The 17,877-nt window shown below is 33.0% G+C and overlaps 1 protein-coding gene across 2 annotated transcripts in view; it reads left to right on the top strand.

Annotated features, from left to right (window-relative positions):
* Positions 1–17,877, top strand: part of LOC126743627 (uncharacterized) — a 99,506-nt gene that overhangs the window by 18,529 nt on the left and 63,100 nt on the right. The window lies entirely within an intron of this gene.

Below are 17,877 nucleotides of genomic sequence, written 5' to 3'. Positions count from 1 at the left end.
ATAACGCAAGAAGAGTTGCGAAAAGTTGTAGGCAATAATCGTCGTAGCATTGAAAAGTGCATTCGAGAATTCGGAATATCGAAATGAGCCTTATTGAAGTTTAAGACTAAATAACGCTTAAAACTAATTAATTTGGTATTACTGAGCTGTTATTGAGCTTTCATGTACGTTTAAATTTACAATAAAGATGTTAATAAATTTCTAAATAGGTGTTTTAAACAAAATAATCAACTAGTCAACTACGTCCTAATACTGGATGGCCTGACACATGGGTCTAATTAACGATTTTTATTAAAATTAATACCAGTTTCTTCAGGCACCCTATACCCTCTACCCTCTGTATGTCGAGCCCTATCAAACAATTTTTTTTTGAAAATCGGTTAAAAAACCAAAATTTTATAGCTACGATATATTTGACAATATATCGTAGAGATAATTTAAAAATCGATTATAGTTTGACTTTGGGGGTCAACACCTAGTACAATATTTTTATAAATAATTGAAAATGTTAGCCAGATGCATTCAATATAGTCCCGAAATTCATTAAATAAAGGAAAGCATTAATAAGTAAATTCCTATACCCCCTCCTCGAGCGTATTGGCGACTTTGAACTTATTGAATTTTCTCTATATATCACCATAACGAAATACATCTTAATGATTTCTTAAATTACATTTACTTCAAAGAGTAGACTATAAAATTTACTCTTGAAAAAGAAATCAATAATATACTTACTTCTTGTCTTGATATAACCATAAAAAAAAATAATTTTAATACTTGAATTTACTGCATGCCAACTCAGACCAATAGATATCTTAATTTTACTTCTACTTATCCAATAATAATAAAAAAGAAGTGGTAAATCAGGGTGGTAAAAAAAGGAGTGGTAAAAACGAAAAGAAAGTTCAAATTTAACAACTAAAGAGTTTGATATCTGAATATAAAATGAAGTCAACCGCTTTTTTCCACAAATGTTGTTTTACCAAATATACCTGGTTTTCTAATAAAATTAAAAGAATTGGTACAAAATTTCATATAAGAACTACTTTTAAATTGCAAAATACGTTACGATATCTATTAACAAAAACTAAATGTTTGTATTAATTAAAAAAATCATCTATTTTTTATGAAGACACTGACTTACTGACACTGGAAATTATTGCAATATAAAACAATTATTACAGTATAATAAAGGCAAGATCTACAGTAACATAGGTATAGTAATGTAAAACAAAAAGCTTATATGTTTCGCCCGGCTAGGGCAGCTTCAGATGACGTCTTGTAGTATTCAATCTACATTTCAATTAATTATATTTACCTCGACGATAGTAGATTTAACTAGCCAAATCAAAGATTTGTTGTTGAACATTGGTTTTTCTTTGTTCTTATATTTAAAAAAAATAAATATTTTAATTTTAATAATTGAGCATATGAGTATTTTTTAAATGAATATTTAGTTAAATAGTGACATAATACTGAGCAAAATAGGTAACTAATGATGAATTCGTCACAAATATAAAGGGTGATTGACGGCCGATGGTACGTTAGCCGTATATGGAAAACGGAACGTAGCATTTTTCTAAAAATTTGGCAGCCATAGTAACAGACAATGCGCTATCGGCCTAAAATATTTTTAGCACTGCAGTGTTGCCGCTTATATAGAACAATAGCAACATCTTTGATTTTTCAAATAGAATACCCTATATATTTTTAGATCTTCTGATTCTCTTTTTTCTGGCTTTAACGAAAATAAAAACGAAAAAATAATTTATTTTCGTCTTTTTATTCTAAAATCAAAAGAAATAATTCGAAATTAGTAGCCAATCTAAGCCTAAGATAAGAAAACAATTTTAAGTTCATGTTAAGGATGAGAGTACCTACCATATCTTAAAAAAAATACTTGGAATTGTTAAAATGGGAAATATTAGATATTGCCTTGATCATCGCAAAACTTATAAGTATATTATACCAAAACGATTATTTTGTTTGACTGTTTTGTCTTAACACCCTGTATAAGTATTATATAGGCTGTTTACTAAACATGCGGCAAAAATATAAACGATCATTCCTTATATTCTAAGGATATTTTGTCCTTTTATGATTACATGTATCTTTTCCTCAATAACTCCCGAGCTCTTTCAAAAACACCAGGATCGTTTGTGATTGCGTTACATCCAGTAACTATCCGATTTCTCAAATCTTCTACATCTTCCACTGGAGTAGTATAAACTAATGCCTTTATGTGTCCCCACAGGAAATAATCCAGGTAGTTTAAGTCCAAGGATCTCCGTGAGGTCCACCTCGACCAATTCATCGATCTCCATATGTTACTGTTAAAAACTGTGGAGCCAAAATGCTAAAATATGCTGGTGCACCCTCAGACATAAACATCCTCCAGAAACTAAGGTAGCGTTTGTTCCAAGAGGTTGCGATATACTTCGCCGGTAAGTCTTCCTGGCACAAATACCGGTCCAATTAGGAAGTCACCCATAATTCTCACCCAAACGTTTAACGAGAACTGACGTTAAAAGCGATCTTCAAGCACCATGTGGATTTTCTTCTACCAAACAAGGTTATTATGAAAATTTCTTATTGCATTTCTTGGGAAACTGGCTTCATCGATAAAAAGAATAGGGGTCAGTAGTTGAGGGATTTAACCAATGTGTGCAAAATCCATTAACAGAATGCAATACGTGGAAGAAAATCTGCAGGAAAAAGTGCCTAAATGCGTTGTATGTGGTATAGGGACAACATATATTCTCTAAAAATCTTCCAGATTGTCCTGTTACTTACATTTAAAGTGTTTGCAATATTTCGAGTAGAGGTATCTGGATCTTCTTCTACCATGGCCAGCACATTCTCTTCTAGTTCTACCGTTCTTAGCATCATTGGCCTTCTTGGTCCTCCACTTCGTTTCAATGCTCCTGTTTCACGAAATCGTTGATGTATACTTTGGAAGGTTTTTCTATTAGGCACATTACGATTAGAAAATCATTCACAGTACAACCGACTAGCTTCTGATAAATTGCCATTAGCAAGTCCTAAAGTGTAATGCATGTCAGCCATCTGGGCGTTCGCCTAGCCATTCATAATAGACAATTTCACTAACAAGACTTTGATTATTAAACACAGAAAATACACATCTAATTTTTTCTAAAATTTTGATACTGACAATTTCACATTTTTTCGGGTATGGTGATCGGAATGTTTTTAAAAGATACCAACGGAATTGTTAGATTTTTTATTATTTGGTACATCCAGTGTAGTACGCTATACTTTTATTTCGGCTACGTTAATAATTTCAAAACTACCAAAATGGGATGGTTGAAATTTTTTTTCGCCTTGTATCTTCGAAACAAGGCGTCCTATCAAAATTCATAAAAGGAGCAAATATCCTTAGAATAGTCAAAGAAATCATTCCTTAAATTTTTACCGCATGTTGAGTAAACATCCTGTAAAATGTATAAAGGCGACCCTTTATTCCGTCAGGTTTAATTACAATACGAAGCAGAAGGAACAATATATTTTTACTCTTTTTGGTATGTACCTCATTGATTTTTCGCCAAAATTAATTTACCATGAAACATATACATATCTCCTAAATGTACAAATAATATGCCTTTTTGAATACAAATTTAAAAAATTAATAAGCGAGCTGCACATTCGTAGGCGTACTGCTAATAAAACTGGCTCATTTTATTTTCATTTTATTCTTCTTTCTTATTCTCGAATTCTTTTTCCTAAAAATTTAATAACGTTAATAAGTCGGATGCTTCATATAGAAAAAAATAAGAGAAATACAGTCAAGACGCCTAAGTGCTTTTTGTGTTATAAATTGATAATAAGATCGCTGTCAGTTGCAACGCTTCCTTGAATATTTTTTAAAGAAAGAGAGTTTTCGCTGAGAGATAGCATTAGATATTATAGCATGTCCTTCGGGAATAATTATGCTAATAACTGAACGAGGAGCGCACTTTGAGACTAATTTTTATGATTTTTTTTAGTAAGAAGGCATAATATAGTGACTTTTCTGTCCTAATGAACATTTTACATTCTTTTTAAATATTTTATTATTATTTTAGGGCTATAAAAATTTATTTATTTTATAAAACTGTATTATTAATAATAAAAGGTTTATTTCTTATGTCATTAAAGAAAAATTATTTCAAATATTAAAATAAACAAAACTAATGTAGCCTTTTTACCGTTAAGGTGTGAATTAAAATACTTTGTGCAAATGTCCGATTAAATATCCACTGGCTTCGCACCAGCGCGGCGACGTGTCTCCTTCTATACCCTCCTGACCATGGTTACAGAAGATTCGCTAACCTTCAACGCATGTAAAAAAATAACAAGAAAAAGAGCATCAGAAATGAAGAAACGAAGGAAGGAAGAGAGGCATAAGTATATAATATAAATGGTCATGCTCAGTATTGGTCATGCAGATGCTCAGAGTAACAGTTTAGGAACAATATTTCTTTAATTTTCTTATTGAAACAAGGTAGTGATAAAAAGAAGTTTATGACTATATTTGTTTAAATGATAGTCTACTTGATAACGTGGCTGTCCATTAATGGATAGTATAAATGATTAATAAAATTAATATGAGGAAGTTCTAAAGCGTCACCAAAGCATGGCCTTAGTTTCCTGTGACAATGGTGTCTATGCGAGTAAATGAGCTTAATTATTGAATACGCTTTCTTGAAAGAATGAGTAATATAATTCTTAAAGTTTAACTTATAATCCAGAACAAGACCTAGATTAGTCATAACTAGATTTTCGGACTTGCCATGCATTTATTTAACACGACGTTTCGGTTGGTCGTTCGGTGCTATTGTGATACGAATGTTCCAGTAAAAATAAATGTTTAAACATTATTAAAACCATTCAAAAACTTAACTAATAATCTGAACGGTACGTGAAAAATTAATTAGTGCAATTGGCAGTCATGCATTAAATAAATCATGCTCCTCTAACTATTCGAAAATTTAATTTCAGAAACAAATCAAAATATGTATAGTGAGGTGCCATATGAATATATTTTAAATATCAGTGCAAAGGACACAAAGCAGCAAACTGAAGCAGAAATTATATAGTATTTCCTTTATGTAAAAAGCAGCATAAAAATAATTACTTTAAATCTGATATATTGGATATATCGTCAAATTACAGGTTTGCAACGGGATATTTAAAGGATTTCTGACATTGGTATCAATCGTTCTGTTTTTCATAAGGGTTATATAATATGTTATAAGAGAAGGTTATAAAAGGCTAAAATCCTAGTTCATCAGATATAGCAAATACTTTGAGGGAAGAGAATCGTTTGCTGCATATACTGCATTACTGCATTGCTACTGAATTCAGGGTTTATTAGGACACATGAAAAAATTGCAACATAATAAATAAAAACGATGCATTAGTTATATGTATGAGTGAAACTCATATTACAAATGATATTGAAAATAGTGAATGTGTACAAATTTGCATACACAAGTAATAAGAAAAAAATTAATAATGTGTTTGGCGATCGATGTCTGGTTCTGGCACCTCATTCCAAGCAACTCGAACTTCGTGGATTAGCGGTACCAGAGTCTGTGGTGGATGGTGCAAAGTAGTTAGCCTTCTCCTTCTCATATTCCACACATATTTAATGGAATTTAAATCCGGTGAATGGAGGACCACGGCAAAATAGTAACGTCTGCTTCTTGAAGAACATCCGTAGTATAACGAGCAATATGGAAACGTGCGTACATCATCAACAAAGCGCGCAGAAGTCATATTGCCTCGAGCAAGGGGTGATCGTCTATCATAGGCAATATCCCTCCAAATAATTACTTCAACAGTCCTCTGTGCATGCCTCTCAATCGTATATAGAGAAAGGGTAGAATGGGCCAAGATCTATGATGATTATCTAACGACCATAGCGACCATTTGTATGGTCTTCTTCTTTTATGATAATATCCCATGTGTTTTTCGTTTCTGCATATTTGTTTCTAAGGGGTTTACTTTCGTAAAATCGTACAGAATTTATTAAAGCTTTTCCAGAAAATTGGATAAAATAAAAGTAATAAGAGCATATTATAGGACATTATCAATAATATGTAAAGCCTATACCTCATGACTATCTTAGACAATCATAAATAAAGTGAATTTTAAAATTACATACACATTAATTTTAGAGTTGCCCTGCATTTTTTGAAAATTTTTAATGTCAGAGCTTAATAAACTGAAAAAATTCTTTTAGCAAAAAAGTTTCCACTCGTATAAAGTTTTTATTTTTTAAAAATTTAATTTTAGCAACATTTTTTATTTGTTAACTTAAATTTGACAAAAGTTCAACCTTATTACTTGGTTTTGACAAAAAATACACATTGTTGTTTTTTTTTATTTTTTGATCTTAATGTTTTTATAAAAATGTGTTCCATAAAAATCAAAATCGAAACTACTTCTTGAGGATGCAACAAAAATGGAATAAAAATATTTAGTATTCTTGATGCATATCATATGCTTAAATTATTAAAAAATAACCTGGCACATTTGGGAATAATCAAAAATGCAAATAGAAATTATATTAAATGGTGTTGTATCACTAAACTCCACAAAATTCTTAAAAACCAAACCAAACCTTAAAATTTGGTAGCAAATTATCCAAAAGACATGTTGATTTTTTCGACCAAACTTTAAAGGTAAGTTTATCTGCCCATGTTTCTATAATGCGGCGTTTGTTTGTTTTAAGAAGTACTGATATTTCAGTCAGACCCCTTTATATGACTTCACAAAAATACCTTGTATAGGCTTTGTCCTCACAATAAGATTTGTGTGTGGGTTTTTTCAAGAATTTATTAAATCAGGCAAACTTAAGTACCTTCTCACTTACAAGTTATTACAAGACCATCTTGAAACTTTTTTTGAACCTTTTATATTTTAGGCAATCTGAATTATGATTATCTTGTATCAACCTTATATTAATTTTCTTAACATCAGATTCATATTATTAGATGTAGAAATATATAAAATAATAATCCCTTGCAATTTAGCTCAAATATGCCAATTTGATCCTGGCAAGCAATTTTATATCACTATAATAAGTACTGATACCTTAACTACTATATCATCAGTTAGTAAAAAATTAATTTAGTTAAACATTACCTCTGAATTTAATGAAGTGTTACCCTTAAAATAGATTTTGAATGTTGATGATAAACACTTGTACAGCACAGCAGAAGTTTTGTTTAATGACAAATTAATGTATGTTTCGAGCATTTACGTTAGTGTAATCTGTAAAAATGAGTAGAGGTAACGTTATTGATGGGAAGGTTCCATTAATCATAATTAACCTATTCAAAAATTATAAAAAGTGCACAAAACCACATAATTTGCCTTTTTTTGGTAATTACAGCAATTAATAAGAATTTTTTCTATTGGGCTAACTAAAAAAGGACGGGGCTCATCGATCAAATAAATATATCTGCCACTATCTTCTAGTTTTTCCAAATTTAGACACGACAGTTTTTCCTAAAAAAAAAACATTTTAAAACTTAACACGTTGACAGCCAGGGTTGATTTTTCGATCGACATCCCGCGCCCAGTCGCCTAACGTGGAATACTCACTTTGACGATACAATATAATATACAATACAATACAATATATTACTGAAATTTTCACAAATACACAATTCATTTTATAGACACAATTTAAAAGTTATAATATAATTCGTAGTACCAACTATAGATATTTTAACAAAAATTAATGTGATCCTTATTTTTCATATTATGTCAATTAAATAATGAATCCAGTAGAATAAAACCAAAAATTTTACTAGACCACAAATTAGGGCTGTGTTCAAAATTTTTCATTTCCTACATTGATACAAAGACAAAAATTTTTTGTTTCCTTTGTAAATAAATAAATATGTTATTCTAAGGTACGTGCGCCAAATATTGCCATTGTTCCTAATATCGCCACCCCTCCTTACTCAGCCAGTATCGAGACTAAAATTTAGATGGCAGCACCAAAAGTTAGTTTGATTTGTCGGCCTTTTGTTTTACCATCGAAAGGTTTAGTATATGTCTTTCGTCAGACGTAGGAGCACGCTATTTGTTTTTCTTTTCCGCGTTATAAACAAGTTCACATTTTACGTTGATTGTAATACAATCTAACCTAATATTTTCTGGATTTTTTTCAATAAGCACATGTAAGTACATCCAATGGTTCTTGAATTATAAATTGCTTCAATTATTTTATATGTGTTTCTAGATTATGTATTTTTTTTCTTTACGTCATTTGTTCCTAATATTGCCATCACTAAGTATTCCTAATATTGTCAGTGGTAATATTAGGAAGCTATGGCAATATTAGGAACAAAATATAATTTTTTTTGTAGAATGCTAAGAAAAAGAGCTCAGTGGTCAGAAGAAGACCTACGCTCAGCGTTGCAAGCCATAGGGAATGGAATGTCCATCAAAGCTGCTGCCAAGTAATACAGTATACCTCGTACAACACTAGGCCTTCATCATAGAACCCAAAATTCTAAAAAAAAGCTCGGAAGGTCACCAGTATTATCTACAGAACAAGAAAATGAGTTAGTGCAAAGAATCCACAGACTAGCTGAGGTAGGAATGCCTATAACAAGCAAGATTTTAATGAAAATTGTATTTTCTTATGCAACAGCAAAAAACATTTCAAATCCGTTTTCTAAAATCTCGAATAGGGCTGGTAGAAAATGGCTCAAGTTATTCTTAACTAGGCATCCGGACGTATCGAAACGAAGACCTCAACAAATGAATATGGCGCGAGCCCAAAAAATGAATAGGCCAATCGTTGATGACTACTTTCATAAGCTAAGAGAAACCATCGAAAAGCTAAAGTTATTTGACAAACCAGGTAACATTTATAATATGGGCAAAAAAGGGTGCAGATTGACAATTCATAAGCAACCAATTGTTTTAGCTAGAAAAGGGGCAAAGCGACAACATTTAACCGCACCCGAGCATGGGGAAAATGTGTCAATTGTAGGTTGTAGAAATGCACTGGGTCAATCAGTACCACCTTTTGTGCTTTTTAAAGGACAAAGTTTAAAACCGGAATGGTCTGATCCCTTGCCACCTGGCTCAAAAGCAATTGTCACAAATAAAGGAAGCATGACATGTGAAGTCTTTATTGTATGGCTTACTCATTTTTCCTCATTCAAAAATTCTGGCCCAACACTACTAATATTCGATGGGGCTAAAAGTCACCTTGATATTTCTATAGTTGATGCAGCAGACCGCATGGGCATGACTTTATTTTGTCTTCCAAGCAACACTTCACATGAGTTGCAACCCATGGACAAGTCTGTATTTAAAAGTTTTGAGACGTTTTGGGATCAAGAAGTTTTGGAGTTTTTAATGATAAACCCTGGAAAAGCAATTACGAAAATGAGGTTTGGAGAAATGTTTACTCCCGTTTGGTTCAAAGTGATAATTCCATCAAACATTATTTCTGGTTTTAAAGCCACCGGTATATATCCATTTAGATCAGAGACTATACCTGAAGAGGCTTATGCACCAAGTTTGATCACCCACAGAGAAGAAAACGACGTAGTAAATAATTCTCAAGGTGTATCAGATGTCGTGGAAAGTTCTTGCAGGTGAATTGAGTCTGCAGACAAAAACAAAGCAAGTACAAGCGGGTATCAAGTGCCAAAGAAACCTGTTGCGGTTCAGTTCGCAAACGCGAGTACAAGCGAATATCAACTACTAAAAAAACCGCTTCAAAAAAGAAAGAAGAGTCCCGTTTCTAGCACAGATACCGAATCACTATCGGATTTTAGTCTTGACGATGATTCACTTGACGATATATCCGATAAAAATGAACCTTTGGTAAATTTGAAAAAAAAAAGTTTAGAAGATAAGTTTAGTCGAAACAAAAAACAGACTACACAGACTAAGAAACTTAACACCAGGGCTATTGGGAACTATGAAAGCAGCGATGACGATGAAATACCATTAAATAAACTAATACAAAAACAAAAAGTTGTAAAGAGACTAACTAAACTGCCACAAAATAAAAAAGATGATAGCATCACAGAGGAAACCATAAACTCTAATCAAAATATGGACTCAACACCCGACTCTAAATGCTTAGATACTTCGTTTAAAGATATTGGATTGCCCATTACCCCCGAAATCAAAGTACCTACAGTAAAAAGGAAGCCGGCTTTAAACAGTAAAGCCCAGCAAGTTACCAAAAATCTTTTCGCGCCAAAACCAAAATTGGATTCAACCAAAGTTGTCAGAGAAGCAAAGAGTGGTACCAAAAAGAAATCGAAGGAAAAATCGGAAGAACCGAAAAAATCGTGGTTTTGTTTTCTTTGTAACACCTGCCGGGAAGAAGATATGCGCTTGTGCATAGTTTGTTATAAATATGTTCATGAAGCCTGTGTAGGCCTAACTAAAAATGACAAAGAAAGGTTTATTTGTCCTTACTGTTCTTAATTTTTTTTAACTGTTTGTTCTATCTTTAATCTGTAGTTCCATAATGACTGAAGATCGCAATAAGAAAGTTTACTTATCTTTTAAGTTATCAATTTTTGTTGTCTTAGAATAATTTGTTACTTTTTCTGTAGTTCCTAATATTGACATATAATATTGGGTGGCAATAATAGGAGGTCTGGTGATCCCAATATTGCCATTGTCGACCCCAATAAAAACTTACATTAATTAAGTTTCTATTTAGTTTTTGGATTTAAATAAAAAATAATGTTAAAAACAATGCATTTTTATAACCGTGCGTAAAATTGTACTCACCTATTAATAACAGTTTAAGAATTACTTATAACTAAGCGTTAAGGTGGCAATATTTGGCACACTTACCTTACTATAAGAAGCAGAGGAGCGGAAAAGGCACAGGTAGTAACTAGGAGGAAATTAAAAATTGAAACGAAATTGAAAAACAAGTAAATCGACTTTCAGGGGATTATAATTTTATGACAAATGGCAACTACGTAAACTGATAATCAAAAATAATTAACAAATGCACTTTAAATAACTTTATCAGTAACTTTTTAAAACTATTATAATTTCGTGTAATAAACTGTGTTAGTTCAATATTTAAATTTTTTTGGTCATGAGTCTCCTCAATTTTTGTTTTTAAATTTTGCGGTAAAATCTTAAGAATTTTCGGAAGCAAAAATAATACATGTCTTTGCAAATGAGATTTGTTAAAAATATATGATTGTATTTCATTATTTCTTTTAGAACAGGTGCTATAATGACGATCAAGCTCAGTGAAAATATGTTTAATTTTTTTGTAGAAATACAGACTTGTACTTAAAACATTATAAACAATAATTATTGTAGGATACTGGCTATTTTTATATAGAATAGAAACCCCTTTTTCGAGTTCACTCGGTAATATGACACAATCTTCATTTAAGTCTACATTGCAGTATTTAATAATTTCGCACCTGGCGAGAATTTTTGTATAATTATATTTTTTGGATTCAATAGGTACAATAACTTTGTTGTCACCTATCCACAGAGAAAACAAAAACTTTCCATAATTTATAGTTCCTGCAAATTTTTCAAAAAAATCAGACCTCAATAATTCGTGAATACCTTTTTGAAATTCGTCAACTACTAAAAATTCATGGCACAGCTCATTATTATTTACATGTAAGGTTATATTTGCAGAGCCATGTGCGACTATTGACTTTGAAATACCATTTATTTTTGTTTTCTTTGTTAGGTCAACACTTGGGTCACTGGAATAAAATTATGAAAAATTACGCTAATGCACCTGTATCTAGTAAAAATAAGAATGTTTTTTCGCTGTATAATAGTTGAACGAACGAATTGTGCCATTTGATCCTAAAATAAACCGTTTTTTAGGAACGAAAAAAACGATTTTCGGATGTATTTACATCTAAAAAATTTTCTGTTTCTTGATGTACTTCTGAATCTTGCATTATATATGCCCTATTAGCACCGCGACGAAAATTACGCCTATTATTAAAATTTCCTCGGTGTGAGTTATGTCCTGATCTATTTGTAGAATGTTGTCCTCTAAAGGTATTATTATAGCGTCCTCTAAGGGATTATATCGAAAATTTGGTCGACTAAAATTTTGAGTGGTAGAGCGAGAAGTGGAAAAATCTCTACCCCGACTACTATTTTGAAAATAATTTCCTCGACTTTAAAGAAGAAAGACCTGATGAGAATCAGTTTTGGACGTGAGTTCCTCATTTTTAGCACTTCTAATGGTCTCACCAAGCTTGGAATAGTTGTGCGCTTTTATAATCGTTCTTAAATCACGATTTTGCAACCCATTAGCAAAAGCAGCTATTGCCAACTTTTCATTTACTCTAGTCAAAACAGATAAACTATCTTCATCACCATCCGCCTGAGTAATAGTAAGATTTAAAAACAGTTTCTCTATGTTTTTTCCAAAATCTTCAATAGATTTTCCACCTTGCCTACTATTATTCAGTTGGGATGATAATGCTGATGCTGACCTTTTTGTGAGAAAGTGGTCTTTTAAATCCCTAATAACATGTGGTATAGCTCTTTTTTAACCTAAGTTTTGCATTTTTGGGAAAGAAGGGTCTTCAACACGTAATTAATAAGCAACTTTTTACCGTCGTAGTCTAATAAATCGCGATATAATTCAATGGTATCAATAAGCTGTTTTGTTGTGGATTCAGTTCCATCCATAACAGGCAGCAGGCTTGCTGCTGTTTTTAGATCAAATTTTTCCGTCATTTTTTTCTCTTCCGAATAATCAGAATCAACAATAATTATTGTAATTGGGTCAGAGTTACTTTGTTTACTACAAGATGCTGTTTGTTCAGTTCGAGATGAACATAGCCTATCTTCTAAAACACTACCTATCTGCTTAAAATACTGATCTATATTTTTTACATACTCTTTAGTTTCACGAATAACTTTTTCCTCAAAAGAGCCACTATTAAATTTTAATTTTAAAGCCTCTAATTCATTTTTAATTCTATCTAACTTACTTATATAACGTGTAGTAGTCTTATTATGTTTTGCTTTCTATCTTCTAGATCCTTTCTTAAATTTCTGTGGAAAACTCTGAGCTCCTCCCAAATATACCTAAACTCCTTCGGGACTTGCATAGAACACACATATCACTGGTCACGGGAGATGAAATAAGAGGAAACAGAAACTGTGTACATTTTGATTCTTCATTTACTTCTTATACTATTTGTTCTCTACTTCTTATTACCTCCTGACGTATTTGTCGTTTTAATCTTTTTTCATATCGCGACCAACGACACAATATAATATACAGGCACACTATTATCACGAGCACAACTGTTAGAATATCAGCAATACGCCACTCGGCGTTACTAGCCGTAGCTGTTGTGCCACCACTATTGCCACTTTGTACAATTACAGTTTCTTCTTTCGATTGATTTTTCCCCATTTTCACGAACTATGTATGTAACAATTTTTTTTCCGATAAAACTATTATATACAACTTTTTATTGGTTCCTATTTTCCCAAGAACATGTTGGCATGCTTATGCCACTGGCAGGGTCGCCATGTAATATGTCAAGTGGATCATCCTAAAAGGACCAATAAAACAACCATGTCTTTGTGAAATGTGAAAAGCTGAACTGATTTATTAAAAGTAATTATTATATCGATTTCACCATATTTTAATAGTACCTACGTTAGCAAAATTTGCCTAAAAACCAATGAACTACTAGTTATTACTGACTACAGCTAAAATACTAATTTCCACATTAACCAATACATTAATTACCAAATATCCTTATTTATATATTACATATCTTTAAGATTTTGTTTTGGCACACCTTTAAAATCTGCAATGCAGTTTCGCGAAGACCACCCCAAATCGGTAAACAGTATCTTAAAATAAACTCTACAAGAGAACTATAAACTATTTTTATTGTTTTCCATATAGAATGTTTGGAAGCTTGTAAAATTTGTAGTACCGTTTTCGAAGTTTTTTCGCCGAAGTTTTTTTTGACGTAAATAAACGTTATGGGCTACAAGTAAAATATAACGCTACTTCAATAACCAAACGAATATTAGAATTGTTCAAGATCCTTGTGAGACACCCAGAGACTAACTTCAATACCAATGAGTAAAATGCATATTTAAGTTTCATGCGTAATTGACTTATATGTACGTCATGGGCGTACAGTGACAAACTAGCATGCGCGCTCAACGTGTTACATAAAAAAACTGTTATTTTTAGATCCATGCTAGTTTTAAGAATTAAATCCATAATAATTTACATGACAATATATATAAAACCTCACCTGAAGTATAAATTCTGTCTCATATAAATATAAAAAAACTAACATGCACTAAATAGAGAACAAATATTGAAAACAAAATAAATAACCTGCTTTAATTCAAAACAAAATTAATTGCCAAAAACAGCTGATCAGCTGTAATAGAAAGACACCATACAAGTGGCGACGCCCTATGTATTCGCCTAAAATTGGATGCGCAGTGGTCTATGCACATTCTACTTTAATCATATTTTTATTATGGTGGTTCAGTATCCGGTAGGCCACCATAAGTAAGTAAACCCAATGGGGGAAAAAAATAAGGAAAATCCGCAACAAGTCTTGCACGAAATTCTACCAAAAAACCTTGTGATTGTTAACTATAGTGTAACCCGGGAAATATGGCGACAAATGTCAATCGCTCTACGCTACTATCGGACCTACTCGCAATACGAACACTTTCTTTAAGCAAATTCGGATAATGGCGTACATTCTTCGCAAAATCTGTCAGATCTCGTACATATCTCATGGATCCATTTCATACATGTCACGCACTGAAGCCAGTCGCATTTGGGACCTTTTTTGTCGTAAAATGATCCATGACATATTGCGCAAAATTCTGATTCATTAATATCGACTTCGGATTCGTCGCTTTCCTGCGTTAGTACTTCTGTTTCGGTATCTGACGAAGAAGGGCTTGGTAGTTCTTTGGTTTTCTTCTTTGGTATACCGGTTTTCTTCGTTTTCTTAATATTTTGTATTTTTTTTCGTTCTTCTTTTTGTTTTAATTTTCTGTTCTCTTCTTCTTTCTTTGCCCGTTTTGCAAAAATTGTTTCTGGTGAAGTTAGTATCTCGGCATGTTGTTTCCGTTTATAGCCACTTGGTCCTGGTTCGACGCGTGAAACCGGTAAAATTGCTTCAAAGGGATTCGTATCTTCAGGTACTCGCAATACGAACACTTTCTTTAAGCAAATTCGGATAATGGCGTACATTCTTCGCAAAATCTGTCAGATCTCGTACATATCTCATGGATCCATTTCATACATGTCACGCACTGAAGCCAGTCGCATTTGGGACCTTTTTTGTCGTAAAATGATATATGACATATTGCGCAAAATTCTGATTCATTAATATCGACTTCGGATTCGTCGCTTTCCTGCGTTAGTACTTCTGTTTCGGTATCTGACGAAGAAGGGCTTGGTAGTTCTTTGGTTTTCTTCTTTGGTATACCGGTTTTCTTCGTTTTCTTAATATTTTGTATTTTTTTTCGTTCTTCTTTTTGTTTTAATTTTCTGTTCTTTTCTTCTTTCTTTGCCCGTTTTGCAAAAATTGTTTCTGGTGAAGTTAGTATCTCGGCATGTTGTTTCCGTTTATAGCCACTTGGTCCTGGTTCGACGCGTGAAACCGGTAAAATTGCTTCAAAGGGATTCGTATCTTCAGGTTCCTCAACTTTAGTGACATTACCTGGTCTGGGATCATTCTCCTCCTCACTGGAAATCTCTTCTGGGTTAAGACTATCTTCAACCGATGGTTCGTCGTTGACCATAAAAGGATAATCAGGAATTTTTTCGGGATTAAAAGGGTAAATCCCACAGGCTCTAAAACCGGAAGTCCCGTTTTGAATTGTTGCAGCCTTACATTAGGCAATATTTAATAGTTGGGCAAATTGCAATCGGCTTAGTTTTCGACCAGGATTGTTATGTACCCAGTTTTGATAAGTTTGAGCCCAATAAGCTTTCAAGGGCTTAAATAATGAGCGATTAAGCGGTTGGAGCCAATGAGTGGTGTGGCTGGGCAAACAAAACAGGATCACGTCATTCGCTACAGTAAAATCTAAGAGTTCGACATTGGAACAGTGCGAGGAATGTCCATCCATAATTAATAGAACCTTACCGGTACCTTTCCGTGGACTAAAAAAGTCTTTAAACCATTTCAGATGTGACATAAGCTGACTTTTCGCCCATAACAACCTTGCCGCCAGGTGGTAGAAGCGCTTATGATACAATTTACCATTTTAGCGCCTTTTGTTACCACAACTTTGCCTGGATTGTTATTCAATTTCAATCCTGTTTCATCGAGATTAAAAATCTCTTGTGGGGTATTCAATAAATGATTTTCTCTAAGAACGTTTCCCAGTAATTCAAAATATTGTGTAAATTCTTGTTTTGTCATGCCCTTGGCCCTGGCAGTAGACATACCTTGAGCCTTACGAGGTGTCTTCTCAAAAAGGCTAGAAACCAGTCTTGTCCTGTCATTTTCCGTTCAGTATTGAATTTATGTGGAATATTTTGTTGGACCACAAAAGAATAAGCAAGCTTTCTTATATCATGAGCAGTTAAAGCAAAGCCGTGAAATGCCATGTTTTGTATATATTTGGCTAAACTTGCTTCTTGTTCTATAGTAAGTGAGCCTTTGCGACCTAATGCCATCTTATCCAAATTTCCGGAACGCATTCTTCTCATTAAGGTTCTAACTGGAACATTATAAGTACGACTTATTTCCCGAACCGACCCTTTGCCTGCACGAATATCACTTACTGCATTTCGAAGATCTACTTCTGACCATTGGGCTCTTCTATTTTTCCGAATATAAGAACGTGGCATTGTGTTTATCTGGAATGTTAAAAAAATACGAATCACCATGAGCTATACCTATCAAAAAAGTACTTGGGGTAATATGCCGCACTTGCATTTTCATGCGGCATATTACCCCACGGTGCAACACCAACGTTTCAACTGAAAAGCAAAAACCCGGTGTAAATACAGTCAGCGGCGAAAGTGTTAATGATCACAAAAACTTTTAAAAACTCCTGCCATATATCGTATAAAAATAATTTTGGGTGAGTACTTACCAGTTTTTGGGGTTTATCGTTCACTAAATGATGAAAATTATAGGAAATCAGTAAACAGGTGGTTGACTACGTTAATGTCGACAGGTTACTATGGTAGTGCGATGGCGTAACCAGAGTGAGCTATGAGCGAACTGAGGCATATTACCCGATGCGGCATATTCCCCCGCTTTACTCTAAATTAAACTAACCTTAAGTTACTAAGAAAAATACGATAACTTTCTCTTTGAAATATCTGCACTACTTATTTGATATTTATATACTATAATACTGAACGTCGAAACGTTTTTCAATTACACCGCATCAAAGGCTATTTATTTATTGGATGAATCTATATGCATGGCTCGGTTTCCCTTAGAAATTTCGTTTTATAATTTGCATAGATATTGGGTGTGCCTGGAATTCTATACCCGTTCAAGGGTGCTTAAATTACTTAAAATACATTTTCCTTTATATTAAAAGCTGACATTGATGCCCAAGAATGCGAGTTGAATAAATGTGATCCGAACTATATTTGGATGGATGGGAAAATGGATCGTTTATAAACGGATATTAATTTTACGGATTTTGTGATTCTCGTATCTTAAGCTGGTATTATTCCTTAAACTATTGTAGTCACTATGGTACCATATATTTTTCATAGTAAGGGCCGGAGGAATGTTCTGTTTTTCTGTTTTGGTATCAAGTTGCATATTTATACCAATTACACCAATATACAATCAAGACCTATCATGGTGTTTCAATATAAATTGGATTCAATAA

This window comes from Anthonomus grandis, chromosome 13 (assembly GCF_022605725.1).
Source record: "Anthonomus grandis grandis chromosome 13, icAntGran1.3, whole genome shotgun sequence".
NCBI lineage: Eukaryota > Metazoa > Arthropoda > Insecta > Coleoptera > Curculionidae > Anthonomus > Anthonomus grandis.
The sequence above is the reverse complement of the archived record's forward strand: the minus strand, read 5'-3'. Positions and strand labels throughout refer to the sequence as shown.